An 11,024-nucleotide genomic window follows, 5' to 3' on the forward strand; every position below is an offset into this window, starting at 1 on the left:
CAAATGACAGGGCCGACTGGAGCAATTGAGTAGTGTGGCTCATGTTCGGTGGGATTTCTTCTCTCTACATGGGCACCCACAAATATGCAAGAAATGCTGCTGGTTGGAAAGGTTAGAGTCTGTCCTTTCCAGCTGTGCCTTTCTCAAATGGTTTCTGCTCAAACATCTTTATGCAAGAATGCCCACTTGACACAAAGGGATCTGTTTTGCCGGGAGAGGCGACACCACCAGGGCGGTGCATAAGCAAATAACATTATTTTACCTTCCCTGGTGGGGTTGATTGGGCCCCAATTGGTCCTACAAGGAAGGGAAAATGGTGGCTGACATTTTGGTTCTTTTCCCTTCTTGCTCTCAGGGACTTTGTGCCACCGCTAGATGAAAAATGAATTAACAGTATCACCATTGGATGGGGAGTGGCTTCCCTTTCAAATGGTGCCCCTCTAACAAGAATTCTGGCGCAGAGATCACAGCTAGGCTAAGATCCCTGAGCCGGCCCTACTAGGCACCAGGGTTCTGTCTTTTGGGAGGCTCACCCTACAAGGCATAATTTGGTATCAGAATTTTCCCTTCCCTTGATTGTGGGGGGACGATCGGGCTCCCTACGTCTATCATCCCCTAACCACCCCCCCATTGAAGAGAAAATGGTAGCAGCCACTTTTAGGTCTGTCTTTAGCCAAGAGTTCCCGATTTCACTCAAATTACATGTATAATATACTTACTTAAGGGGGCTTTCAGCCAGCCCTTTACATCCGTTGGCCTGTTGTTATGTCATTCACATTTTTCTTCCACCCTCTATAACATACAGCACTGGCCAGTGGGTCGGCCTACTTCAGCCATTGAATAACTTCACTGTGAATGGTGCCATTCTGTCTGTTCATATTGAGCACATCCTTATACAAAGTAGTATCTTTAGGTGCCAGGGACTACTATGAGAATATGTTCTTTTTGAGACGAAGTTTTGCAAACAACGTAACAAAACAAAGCAAGCATGACAAAGCAAAAGGCTGGCAGCCAACACGACCTACTGGCTTTCCAATGTTTCTTCTTTAAGTATATTGGAGCTTGGGGGCTTTGTACCACCCAAGCACATAAACCCACATGAGGGACCACATTGGAAAGGGGAGAGTCACTCCCTTCCAACAGTGCCTCTCCAGGACAGGTTCTTGCTCAGGGATTTCTGCCACATCACAATCCCCAAGTAGAGATCTATCACTGGACACCAGGAAAGATTAGTTTTGGGTGGCGGATCCCTAGAACTGGTGTCACCCGCATAGAGGAGCATAAATATTTTTCAGCATTTGGGGCTATTCTGTATTCACATCTGGCGCCTCTGGAGTGGTGCCACTGGTTGTCACCATGCAGAGACCAAGGGGTGTTCCGAGCACTCAACACTATAGGGATTAACACTATACGGGACCTATTTGAGGGTGGCACTGTGAGGGAGTGGGACTCTGTGGCTTTGGAGGGCGACACACCCGCACTCCTCACTAGGTTTCAATTTCACAGGACGCGCCAGCCACTGCTGCAGCTGCTGGGGAATGATCTGTTTGAACCTCTGGACGTGACCGTACTGACACTAATCATTAAAACTCAGGCCCAACAGGGACTGGTTTCTAAAATCTACAAACAGGTTATGTCATACAGGGAGAATCATTATACCAAAGCCCGTTTGGCTTGGCAGAACGACCTCAATAAGGAAATTGATGATGACATGTGGTTATACTGCTGCCTCAGCACGAAATGGGTATCCCTTAATGGTAGACACTGCCTGGTTCATTTTAAATTTCTCAATAGAGTCTACTATACCCCAGAAAGGCTATGCAAGTACGGACTGCGGGATAGCTCGAAATGTGAGAGATGTGACGAGCAAGTTGCGGACTTTGCACATTTGGCTTGGCTTTGTCCTGGGATAGCTAAATTTTGGGGGCAGGTATTTTTGGAACTCGCAGAGATCACGGGGAGTGCACTCACGCGGACCCGGCTCTTGCACTGCTGGGCTACTCCAAACCCCTGCCTAAGGGAGTACGCAGGCTGGTCGACATGGGCCTCTTGATGGCCAAACGTAGAGTGGATATCTGCTGGTTAAGGGGTCCGCTCCCTACGTTGAAACAGTGGGCATCTGACATGGTATATTGCTCTACCCAAACAGAATGCTATAGTGATCTCCTACCCCCCGCAATAGACCTAAGAATTTTTGGGCACTGTATACCACGTATCGGGCCAGACACTGTCGGGTGGATGGGGACCCTCCGGATGACGGACAGTCAAGAAATACATGACTCAGTAATTTACCATTCCTGGTATGGCGTACGGGGTTTCGGCTTGCTCTCACAGGGTACTATGAGCATGTGGGAACGGGCGAGACACCACGAGATAGTGTTCTTGTATGCCAGTGGTAACGCGCCACTTTCTGGTAGCCCTACTATGGGAGGCGGATATGAGTCAGAATGGGACTGTCTAAATTTGCATGTTCTAAACCCTGCCGTGCTATGTACAATTTGTCTTCTCATAAGGCTTAGCGTTTCACTGTCAAGATAATTGAAATGTTTTTGGAAAATGTGCTGTGGACCATGTAATTGGTGTTCCTCTTGTCACTGTTATAACACAATAAAGAATTTAATAAAAATAAAAAAAAATTAAAAAATCAGCATTTGCCGGGGACCTGGCACCTGTTAGAAACCCTCCCATGGGAGGGAAAATTGAATATTATTATGGTAAGTTTATTTTAGCTTGCCTTAATGTGTACGATGAAATTTAAAGTATTATTTTCTTTATTTCCTCTTGTAGGTTCTTTTGGGTGCTAAATATTGTTGCAGTTCCTGTGCTCAATAGCCAAGACATTTCGTTTACTTAATGAATCAATTTTTTGGTTATCTCTATTACTTTTGCAAAACACTTTTAGCATTGCACTGCTTTCTCCTTCCTTATCCTATCACACACTGCATTCACAAATAGTAGTTCAATAAAAACGTTTTTAAATAGGAAGCAGAAATAGCTTCTCTGTGGATGACTTCTGCCCAGGCCTTGACTTAAATAACTGAGGAGAGCCCTGATGCGGGTTCTGATAAGAAGTCTGCGTTAAAGGGACAGGCTCATGGATCGGAATATGGAAGTGATTTTTCAATCGGTTGAGTTCTGCTCCTCTTCCAGTGGTTCTGAAGAACATGGTCTTCCAACACGGCAAGGTAGTTCTCAAGCCCAATCTCTGCAGCTGAGAGACAGCAGCAGTGAAGCTAATCCAGAGTGTAGGTCAGAGCTGGGTGGAGCTCAGGAAGAGTGCTCACTTGGCAGCCCCCTAGTATATTTCAGCCACAAATGCCCCCATTCATTGGAGTTGCAAATCTGTTGCCCACTGACTACTTCCATCTTTTTGTGGATAATTTGTTCCTTGAGTAAATTGTCCGCCAAATTAATTTGGATTCCCAACAGTTTCCAATGGAAACAAACAGACACTCTGGCGCTCATTCTAGGACACACTTGTGGACTTCCACTTTACCTGGGGAGTTTATAAGAAAAATGTGGGGCTTTAAACCGTTAACGGAAATATTGCCTAAACTGATTTTAAACTGGCTGCAATATTTGGCAGTGTATGCTACATTAAAATGATAGCACTGCCATGGGGCATTACAGGTTTTTCACAATTTGGTACTTTGTGGAACATTTCTCTGCAAAGGTTCCTGAGCTTTATACTCCAGGGAACATAATAGCGGTCAACAAGTCTTGATACTCTACAAAAGGTGACTGCTGTTCAGGCAGTAAATACCAAGCCAGAGTGGTTGTTGTGGTACCAAGCTGTATATGTTGTGCGTGGGCTCCACATTGCTTATGCATACAGCCTGAGAGGGCATAATGGGAAGGACTCCAAGGTAAATCTTGCAGGCTGGCCTTGCACATTGGAAGTTAGTGAACCAATTTAATAAAGTCTAAACAAGCTGCACAAAACTGCCACTGTGGCTCGTGGTACAAGTCACTGCAAAGGATTCCCCAAGAAGACTATAAGAATCCCTAAAAAGGTCAGAGCAGCGCAATATGTTGCAACACACTGCTGACTGTGAAATTTTCAAATTAGAGGGACGTACATATGCTCACTCTAATTCATGATTAGAACACTTTTTCAACTTACACAAGAGATCACTTCCTAACAAACAGACCGGACTCTGAATCGTACACCACAAACTGGTGTTGATCCTGAAATGTTGCTATTCTCACAGGTATCTCATCTGTCAACGGGTTTGTCATTCTCCTCTTGGCAACTGCTACAACTTGGAGTGATTGTCCCGAGAGGGGTAGGTTTGGGACTACTGCAGATCTCACAGTAGAATGGAGAGCACCAGTATCAATCAAGAATGTAATGGGATAACGGTCTACATTTGCCTCCACATATGGTTCACGCTGGTTTACCGCTAAGACGGCTCCAAGGGTAAAGTCTTCCTCCCAGTCAGGCACCGTCATTGCAACGGGTCTGGATTGAATCCGTCCAGAGTCTCCATGAAGGGCTTTTGGTGATACGCTCGATTCCCTTGAGAAATCCTCGGAGGTTGGGGTTCCTGCACTATCTGATTCGGACCCCCCCACCACATTTACAGATCTAGGTCTTCTTACCGTATTGATAACATCTGCCATCTACACATCTTCTTCATCCTGAAACTGATTTCCCGGACTTCAACTCCACTCGAGCTCCTAATGCCCGATTTTGTGACAGAAATGACAGGTATTGGTTCTTTTGGATGTACCAACGTCTACCCCTGACTTGGAATCTGTTCCTTTCCCTTATCCCTGTCCTGTATTGTTCTGTGCATTCGGAGCCCCTCCTGGATTATTTCCCTGATTCCGACCTAAAGTCCCTACATTTGTCTGCGACTGTTCTACTCTGTTTGCACTACTCATCTGGACCAACATTAGTTTGTCCTTCATTTTCCTGTGCTTGGAATCAACCTCATCGCTACAGTATCTGGCATACCATAGGATCTTGTACACAGACTTGTTTTGCCAGCAGATTAGATGTTGCTGGATCATGACGCTAACCTCTGATCTCAAACCCAGCACAAACTTGGACACAAACTATCCCACATCGTTCGGGCCCAAAGTATCCAATCCACTGTACTGCTTAAAGGCTTGCAACAGCCTTTTAGAATATGCATGTGGTCATTCCTTAGGCTCTTGGGTGTTTCGGTCTATCTTAACCCAATCAATATCTTGTGGGGCAATATTAGACTGTAAGCATGTAATTACCGGCTCAAACCTTTTCATGACCAAAGGTGAAGGACCATGCGTTATAGGATCTCTCTTTGCTTCAGTAAAACGCCAATCAATAGCAATTTTACAAGCGGACCATAAGTCGCTAGGAACCACAATGTCGAACAACTTTTATCACAAATTTTAACAATTATCACAAATTAGGAGGACGGCAACGAGGACGGTCTTCTTTCCTAACCGGCACAAGAGCCGTTTCACTTTTAACTGTCCCTGGATCCAGGAGGGAACAGTTGCCGCATGGGACTAATATAGTTCCTAACTTTCTTCATTTTAAAGACCTACTACTATAGAAGATTAGACTCACTTTCAAGCCATGATGAAGTCCACACCTGTTGGACAAAATGTGTCAGCTGTTTGGCTGTGGTTTTATTGAACAAGAAGAATAAAGAAACAACTTGTGTAATATCAACAGCAGTTAGACATAATCTTTTCTTGGTGTTGGTGGTGCATTCCACATTTGTGTGAAAACGTATTCAAATCACTCCAAGACACTTTTCAAATCTTCACAAAGCGATCGACATGCTTATACCATTCGGCAGGTTTCTCCCTCAGCCGAAGAAACTCATTTGTGAACGCTGCCAAATCACCCCTGCTCCAAGGCACATGCACATACCCTCTGCTTGGTACCTCTCGCATTGGGTAACCTTCAACTCCTGATATACCTCCTCCTGGCGGAGGTGTATATCCTACCACCCTCCAAACATTCTTCTTCTTTGACCACCTTTCCTCCCATTTATCGAGCATGCTCCATGTGAGTATCCCTATGACCAACTCTCAAATGTGTGTTTTCAATCCTATGACTTTTCTCTTCTGGTTCCTGACAGCTATACGTCAACCTATGGTGTCCCTGTAGCATTTGTGTCTTAGACAAAACCACATCATACTTTTTGTAGAAATCAAAAACCTTTTAAGGGGTTCACTGATGCACCTGGTCCTTAAACAAACAAAGAAGAGATTGGCACGGAAGCTGTAATATCAAAAGAATGCATTTATTAACCTCACATGAGGGAGACTGCATCAATACGCTACCCTCAGGCCACTGTAGGAGGCAGTCTAAGGAGAACAGAGAACAGGGGCATTATATATGCATTTGTTGCATAGTCAGCATGAGACCAAGGGGAGGTACTGGCACATACAAGAATAGTTATTGACTAATATGGGTATACAAAAATTGCTTGCTCAACAAAGTGGGAGGGGAGACATTTCTCCTTACATCAGTAAGAACAGCCTGACAGTTATACACTAGGAGCAGGTGTATTTGCAGCAACAGGTCTTTCTGAGCATGTACAAGGCTCTGGCTCAGTGCTAAAGGAGTTAACTATATCACATGACACAAGCAGAATACAAGGGCAGTCAACAGTGAAGAGGGAGAAAGCACATGGCGAGCACATGGCTAACTAAAATGGCTGCCACAAACAAAATGGCTTCAGCTGATGCGAACAGCCATGGTTGCTAGTTTCCACAGATGGCAGTTTTAGCATTAGCTGCAGACATCCGTTATGATCTAGAAGGAAAATAGGAAATATTTTGCAGATTTATTCTCATAAATTCATTAATATTCTGATCCATTGCTAGGTGGGCATTTACATTCCAAGCATTTCATTATGCAGGTATATATAAGGTATAAGCAGGAGTACAAAGGGAACAGAGCATTGGGTCATAATTAACACACAAGTATCAGGAGAACCCATATCTAATAAAAACATTTTCAATAGACTTTTCCAATGTTCTTTTTTAGAGTATCACTTAATATAATTAGGAAGAGGGCAAAGAAGAATTTATCGATTGTTTAGCAAAATGTTTCTCTTGCAGAATAAACATTACTAATGCAAATATTAAAGAAAATACAAGAATCATTACAAAAATTATCATGGATGCAGGGGACCAGGAGGACCAAACGGGGCCATGGGAATTGGGATGAGGAGCCGCAAAGGGCTGCTGCTCCTCAAAAATGGGACTACCAAAGGGGTACATTACTAACAAAAAGAAGTCCTTGGGAAATTGAAGCCGCTGTACAACCAGCCAGTGGGGAGTCTTCTCCCTGTGTCCATCTGAGCCTCACAGGCAGGCTCTTGTTCCCACGGTGGAGCTGCACAACTTGCAACTCAAGAAAACAATCATGGCCCAGTTTCAAGGGAAAAGTTTCTTCTTTCAGGATAGGGCAATCACCTTCCGGGGCAAATGCCCTCAGCGATCCTGTCCAGTATCCCAGACAGTGCACCAGTTTTCTCCTCTTTAATCTAACAGGCAGCAAAGGCACAGCACCTGTATCCTAAACTCAAGTCCTTCCCTAACTCCTGTGTTGCTCCGCTGGCGCACTGCTCTTTTGTTGGGGCCACAGATTGTACCCAGTATGCCCAGGCATTCCTTGATCAACAAACGAAGGTGCAGACTTTCATTCACTTTGGGAAAAGGATTCGGAGGCCTGAAGCAACCCTTGTTTCAAAAGGGGTCACCTCAAGCAAAAGCCTCCTTGCCGTCCTTGTTGGTCTGTGACTCTCTCAGCGAGCATCAAAAACTGGATCCACGAAGGATCACTTCTCCATTCTGATTTGTGACCCCGTCTTTCGCCCAAGACAGTGGCAGAGGTACACACTTCACGTCCCAGTGCCTCTGGCCTTCTACGTCCACTGAGGTCCTAGGTGCCAGCAACACCTGTGCTGGTTACCTTCACCTTGGCTTCAAGCTGGACTGGTGCTGACTTCCCAGGCTGGATCTGATGTCCGGGCCCCTCTGGCAATGGTTGTAAGGCAGCAAATATCTATTGGTGGACAGAACAAAAGGTCTTTAGACAAGGCACGTAAGTAATCTATCAACAGAGAGGATAGTCTCAGAATGCTTTCTCAGTCTTGGGGCGCCCTATACATTAGCAAGGCACCCAAGAACCACTTCATCTATCTAAGAGTAAAAAACAACAGTCTGGATCTGTTGGCAAGTATAAAAGGAACTCTTTGGTGAACTGACAAGAGTAATACGTTCCATTATTTGATTTGTTTCTCCCAATCAGCCTGCATTCTACTTTTCACAATCCGTACTATGCAACATAATTTTCAAAGGAAAAAAACCTAATTACCAGCTCTAATAAGGGATGTCAGCTTATTTACACAGACTAACTAATAAGAGACTAGCAATGCCCTTACACAACTGTATATAGCATGAGAATAACATATAGTTCCCCTTAGCCCCTTGTGTGCCACGCCCTTTCCCCGCCCTGTGTCGGCCTTTACATTAGCGGGCGGGGTTTATGACGAGCTGGACTCGTCATGGGCACAGCGCAACCGCGGCCCATGACGAGTCCAGCTCGTCATGGGCACACAAGGGGTTAAAGGTCAAATAAGGGAACAGCAACCTAGACTACTCATACTTTCATAATTTCATCAGACAGGATGGACAGTAACATGACGTATTTATTTATTCATTTTATTAATGCGAACAATAATTTTTAAACAGTTTTATTGAATAGCCAATTAAATGTCTCATGGCCGTTCCTAGACAGCTTAGACAGGCTCAAAAGAGAGTGAGAAAAAGAGAGAGAAAACATAAATTTGCTTACCCTTAATTTGCCCAGGAGCTAACCTCCTTTCCCCCATTTCGACAGTAGGAAACCTAAAACAGGTAACCTTCTGTCGACACTATCTACCCCTAGTTTTGGCAAGTGGGCACAAACAAACTTGTAGGAGGTAAATAGCACATTGAGCTAGCTAGAAAACATTAATAACCAACTACCAATTCCTTCAGCAATTGTACTAGTGTAACATGAGGGCGCATTAATGCAAACAGAATCCCATTGCCTCCTTATCTCAGCCCTTGCACAGTAATCTTTAAACTAAAAACATTTGTGCTATATACACGGCAGAGCTATTCTCAGCATATGGCCTACAGGCGCTGCTATCCCTTGATAATGTTATTCAATAGGATAAACCCCACTTGCATATATCCTACACTTGTATTATGTCTCAAGAAAATAGTGTTATCCCCATTTTCCTAACAGAATATGCAATATTTCCTGTAGCTAATGTTACCAAAAACAGATCTGTAGTGCTTTACCCTACAATGTGAGAATCAGGACTGTCACAGTGGCTACCTGTGTGGAAATTTCACGTTCAGTAGGGCTGGTCAGTTCTAAAAACAGACCCTTAAACCTGTTTCCCCCTGCCAGTAAGGCTATTCCATGCGGTCTTTTCAATTCAAAGCAACTCTGAAGAATCACAGCTGAAAGGCAGTCCTGTTCTGTACCTGTGGTCTAACAATTTTAAAGGTAGGATAATAACTTCTGCTGGTTTCTTTATACCTCGTGCAGTGTGTGTTGTGCTTTCTAGCAGTTTAGATGTCAGCTGCTTGTTCTATACTTGCATGTGTGCATTACTGAAGCCTGAGATCAGTTTGAAAACTGCCCTGAGTGGCAGAACTGCTTTTAAAAAGTAAACTTTGCCCAAATTCGACTTTGGTGGTAGGGGCACTAAAGAATTTATAACCTACAATGTTTTTGCATATTAGGGACCCCCAGGGTCTCTCCTAGATATCCCAGGGGTAGGGGATCAGAAATGTATAAGGTACACCCTTAAAAAATGAGTTTTTATACGCCTGGGTAAAGTGAAATTTCACATTTCCACATTGTGGTTCAGTGCTGATTACATTTAACTTTGATGCTAGGAGCTTATATTTCACAGATTGATTATTAGACATTACAAAGATCAAAAACGATTTTAGTGCAATTATTTGTAATCATTTTTTTTTCATATAGTCACATTTCTTTTTTTAATAATTATCACTAACCCTTTTGATGTTTCCACATATGAAAAGCAAGCCTTATTCCTTTCCTTTTCGCCTTTAAATGCATTTATTTATAACACTAAGCACAGAAGCTTTACTGAATCATGAAATAACCTGCACCACTTTTTAAAGGGCAGTAATTATTTTACCATCAGATCCACAGATGTACTTATGTAAAAAGGCAACAAGAAAGAAAGTCCTTACTTTTAATCCTTTCTCTTTTATCCAAAACAATGAAACTGTCTTTCTAACTTTCAAAATCCGCAGTCTTTAATGCACGTGCCTTCATTCAATGTCGCACTAACTTGAGATCTAGTTGACCCAGCATTTCCTCTGTAACTTGTGCCAGGAACAGCCATGTGTTATTTACTCAGCTGTGCTTTTGACGTCCAGCAGGCATCAACTTCTTAAGCTTTTTCAGGAGAAAACCCCTTTTACTGTATTGTAATGTCCTGAAAAAGTGTAATCTCCTTTTGTTGTGTCAGACAGCCTCTTCTCACTGAGACAGCTTAAATACAGCTGTTTGAAAGCTCTTTTTCTGGCGCTGAAATGTGAGCACCGTCACAGTCTATTTAAAACTCAGGCGTTGCAAGCCAGTCAAAATCTATCATTTTGTAATGTTGTGTTTTTTTCTGCAACAACCAATTCACTCAGATGAGGTGGATGACTTATAATATTAATATCTAAGGATAATGCTGTAACATTTTGTATGGAGTCCTAGTAATGCAAAGCACACAATTTTGTTTTTTCTTCCTTTCTATGATGCCTATTTTATTCCTATTGGTTGTCAATTCTAATTTATCTTTACCATTGTTGCAATTTGCACATCCAGACTTTGTTACTATTTTACTTCTAATGTGCTATTTAGCATATGTTACATAATTCATTTCTTGAATTTTAAAATGTCATTCTTTAAATGACATTTGCATAACAGAATGACAACAAAAACCAAATTGAGCTCATTCAAGACATTTTCAACAAGGGGGCCACACATT

Source organism: Triturus cristatus, chromosome 1_2 (assembly GCF_964204655.1).
Source record: "Triturus cristatus chromosome 1_2, aTriCri1.1, whole genome shotgun sequence".
Classification (NCBI taxonomy): domain Eukaryota; kingdom Metazoa; phylum Chordata; class Amphibia; order Caudata; family Salamandridae; genus Triturus; species Triturus cristatus.